The sequence below is a fragment of the Notothenia coriiceps genome, unplaced genomic scaffold (genome assembly GCF_000735185.1).
Source record: "Notothenia coriiceps isolate Sejong01 unplaced genomic scaffold, NC01 NC01_scaffold00031853, whole genome shotgun sequence".
NCBI lineage: Eukaryota > Metazoa > Chordata > Actinopteri > Perciformes > Nototheniidae > Notothenia > Notothenia coriiceps.
In genome coordinates this window covers 1,082,461-1,087,472 of record NW_011364554.1, presented here as the reverse complement: position 1 = coordinate 1,087,472, position 5,012 = coordinate 1,082,461, and positions in this window count along the sequence as shown.

Below are 5,012 nucleotides of genomic sequence, written 5' to 3'. Positions count from 1 at the left end.
AAAGATTACAAAAAAATTAAGAACATTACATGATTGACATTATTACATTACATTGCATTTAGCTGACGCTTTCATCCAAAGTGACTTACAATAAGCGACAAAATACACATCTGTAACAGTTCTGAAGATGTAGCAGCCAGGCATATACTGCACTGTTATTATAATAACATATATAAATAGCTTGGATTTATATAGCGCCTTTCATGAGACCCAAGGTCACTTTACAAAGAAGAACAGGAGTAGAAACATAACAAAACAAAAGGCAGTCAGACAACCAGTCAGACAGACAAAACAACAAATAGATTAGGGGCCAAAGGCCTTAGTAAACAGATGGGTCTTGAGGGCCCTTTTGAAGGCGTCAAGCGTGGGGATGTTGCGGATCTCCGCAGGGAGAGCGTTCCAGAGGGTGGGGGCTGCCATATTGAAGGCTCTGTCCCCGAAGGTTCGCAGGTTGGTGCAGGGGGTGGTAAGCAGGCCAGAGTCTGAAAACCGCAGGTTCTGGGGTGGGGCATGTGGGTGAAGGATGTCTGATATGTACTGGGGGGCAAGGGCATGGAGGGACTTGTAGGTGAGGAGGAGGACTTTGTAAGTTATGCGAAATACATCTCCTCAAGCTTCAAGTAATGTGTTTGTTCCAGCCGGTGATCTGACCAATCAGGAGCCACTGGCAGCAGGTGTGACTGACGTAACAATAAGAGGCAACCGTCAGATCAAGAAGTCAAAAGCTAACGTAATGCTATAACAAAGAAAATGTGTGTTGCATGACTTCACCAGCGCTTAGCTAAAGGCAGCACATTGTTGGCGGGATGGTGTTTAGTTTCTCATTTAGCCACTTGATAGCAACCACCATTTTTATGACATGTTAAAACTTAGACATTCACCAGTGGAGTGTTTACTGGCCTATTTTATATTGTAAAACAAAACTTGAAAATGACCTTATTTGGGGAGTCTAACCAAAAAATTATTTTAAAAAAAACCTATTGACTTGATATGAGGGAGCCCAGAAGTGCTAAAACCCTTACTCCTTTCTGGGTTTAGGACTCATTCCTGCACCATATAACATCAGTTATATTAGAACTGAGAGGTACTTTTTAATTGAAAGAAGAGCAGCAATGAACTAGCTTTGACAAAAGTTTAATTGACAGACGGTTAATCCGAAAAACGAAAAGTATTTAAAAGAGTTGCCCTCTTCCAGTTTCGAATGATGGATACTTATATAGTTGTGTGTAACAAACCATCTGACGTATAAGGCTATATGACAAAAACAACACAAACATCAGCTCCTAGATAAACACTGCACCAGAATAAGCTTCCTAACTACATGTTATGGCACAATATTCTCTTGTAAGCAGCATACACACGCTAAACAGAGGCCGTTTCTCAATGTCGAGTATACCTGCTGCAGAGCCACTATTTCAAGTATACTACGTCATTGAGTGGCGCCGAATGCTGGGCATTTAACATGCATTTAAACAGTCCTTCGGCGCCACTCGATGACGTAGTATACTTGAAATAGTGGCTCTGCAGCAGGTGTACTCGACATTGAGAAACGGCCAGAGATTCAAGGTGAGCGAAGACAACATTCAGAAAATCATTGTGAAAACAGCGTTCTGGTGTCAATCAAACTCTGCACATACAACATTCTAGGAAGTGAAGGTCAAACATTACAGTGAAGTAACACACATTTGTGATCAGGAGGGGGACTTAGGCTGTTTAAATTTTTAAAAAAATTAGTAGAGCATATGCTCACAAGCTCCCTTTTTTTAAATACCGCATTTTTGGAAGGCAGAATACGTCAAGGTCTTTTTATAATCCCTCAATTTATTATCTTTTTCCACTGAAGAACTTTACTGGCTGGGTTAATGTTCAGCTGACCTGAGTTTAGCATCTAATAACCGGAGTTCTGTTGTTGTTGTTGTTGTTATGTCAACAGATGCCATTGGATTCTCCTTTAGTTCTTAGATTGGTTTCTGATTAACAGACTCCTTGGGTTAAAATGCACCAAATAAAAACCCAAAGATGATTAAACTTGCCTATTACTGGCAAGAAGACGGACCAATTCTTAAGGTTTGACTGTCTGAAATGTTAAAAGTGGAAATGTTGAAGAAAAACATAGATAATTGTTTAATTGAAGTTTAAAAAAACTAGCTGTTCTGTTACTTAATTCATTAGACAAGGGATGCTAGCGCTCTGCTGCTTATTAAATATAATAAGCTTTTGTAAAAAATGAATGAGACACAAATCCAACAGAATTCTCAATAAGTAAAACCAGTCAAGGGAAAAAACACAAACTTTATTCTCTTCTTTTTACAAAACATTTCAGTATGAACCTCAATAAATAATAAATCCAATACAGACTTTCAAAAAGCAAATTATCAAACTAAACATGATCAGACACATTTCCTCCAACAACAATTTATGGTGCTAGCCTTTCATTTTGTTGCTGCTCTAGCACAGTAACATCAATGTGTAAATGTTGAGTTAAAAGGCAAAATCAACACAAGAAGAGGGTGTTCTATTTACACTACAGAGTGTAAATAGAACACCGTAATGATAAGGACATGAGCGATGCATGATTATGACAGATATGACAATCAAAAAGGCAACTGAGATGTTTGCAAACGGCTCATAAAGCAGCATGACTGCATCATGGCTGGCACACAACCACCTTCAACCAACAGACACAACTATCAATGTGGAATTTTCTTAAGATAATAATCTGCTTTGATGATGCAGTTTTTTATATTAAAAATGAAAAAACAGTGGATGAAAGTAACTAAGTACATTTACATTTCCATGTTATGCTACTTTATACTTCTACTCCACTACAGAAGCAAATATTGTACTTTTGTACTCTTAATTAAGTAACATCCTTGACTTAACAGGTATTTCTACACTATGGTATTATTACAAAATCGTTATTGTCAGCCTTCATTTAGCTTTTCCTCACATCTGAAACAAATCCAGATGCAGCCAGATGAGCGCTGATGTACATATTTACATTCATCATGTAAATGTGAAGCAATGTGTGGATGTATGTTAATGTATTAATGTGAAGCAGCTATTTCTCAACAACAAAAACATTTTAGTGACTCACTTAAAATCAACCAAAAAGCCATGTACCTGTAATGACTGAATAATATTCCCAGAACATTATTTATCATTGGAGTAATGCATTTCCAGGCGTTGAGAGTAACATGTATAATTTTATTAAGATAAGATGGATTTAAAATAATAGCTACCTGCAATCAGTAGCACAGTCATCAGATTAATAATATATTAGGCTATTTGTTGAAGTCTCCTCTGTGTTGTAGACTACATATCTTATATTTATTTATCGTTGAGCATACATTACCATGACAGTTGCAGATACTAATAAGGCCATCCAGTTGTATTTTTTGCAGGACATACAGAAAGATTTTGGTTTATATTCGATGATATCTGAAATATTGATGTTATATAAAACTGTATGTATGTTGGGTGATACATTTTAATAAGTCATCCACACTTTTTATTAAATTGCCATTTTAATTTTTCTTACTATATGCACCATTCTGAAATATATTCTAGTATAATAATTTAGACTGATTACAAAATAAATGTCAACCGTTGTTCCTCACAAAAAATGCTCTGATGACAACAATGTCAGTGAGTCAAACAATTGCCAGATTGCAAAATGTATTATAAAATTAAAATAACTTCTACTCCTGTCTTCATCATAACTTCCCCATTTTCATATCCTTTATTAAAACGTCAACCCCTTGAAATGCCAGATTGTTTAAATAATTTCCCTTTAATTTTTATAAAAAATAATACAAAAACACATTTTTAAAATGTTGTTTGAATGGGTTCTGACTACACGCTTTGTTATGGACTGATAATATGAGATAAGCGGAAAATGTCCCTAGTGAGGCACAAGGGTAAATTAATGGTGCAGAGACTCTATCTGCAAAACTGGTTCATTGTGGATACATACGTACAAGTATGTCTCTAGTGAATTATACATGCTAACCAGAAACATACTACATTTTCCGTAACTGGAAAGGCTTGTTGCCTAGCAAACTGTGCCTTAAATGAGTTACATGTGAGGTCACCAGAATCAATCATTTTCTATATGGCCCATACCTCTATATTTGTTATGACATGGCAGCATGAATGACATGAAAGTTATATTATGTTTGTGGAGTATAAGCGAATAAAGTGGTGTTTATTTGTAGCATGCATTTGGATTTCACCCTTCACTTTAGTCATTTCCATTTTTCCACAACAGTCTTTTTTGCATGAAACTTGGATATTTGCGCATTACGAGGGTTGTTTACTGGCCTGTACCTATTCCAAATTGGAGTCAAGTCACACTTTCAGATCAAAAGACCGTTTCTGTCCCTCCATTCCCTTTTAGCATTTGGTCTTCCTTTCCGCAGTTTTGAGTTTGAAATCAATTGAAAATGTAGTAGGTGTTGTGTGTCATGCAGAACAATTTAACAACACTACACAATTAAAAGCAGGCAAATGTCTATGTTCACATGGTAAAGCACCAATTCCATCCATCATAAAATAGGAGAATGCGGGCTGAAGGAAAGTAAACCTTGGTTTAAATTGTCATACCAATGTACAGGTTTGCTTTGCATTGACTGGTGCCTGCAGTGCAAGAAAGAAAAAGTTGAAACATGAGATAAAACAAAGCAGCGCGGTACGTGAGATGCCATGAAAGGTACTAGGGTGTCAAAAAAGTTAAGCAACCTTTCAGAAAACAACAGGGACAGGTGTGAGGAATCCTAGGAACAGTGCGGATACATGTATTGACAGTAAATACTAGAAATCATAGTTAAAGTCACTTAATAAATCAGGACAGTCAAACACAGAGAAATAAATATATATCAGGTGCAATGGCTTTTGCTCAAAGGTCATGTGATGCACTGAGGGAAGATGGGTAGAAATTACAGTGTGCCCATTCCAGTGACTTCAGACGTCAGCCTAGAATAGTTTGGGGGAAGGCGGGGGAGGAGGGGGAG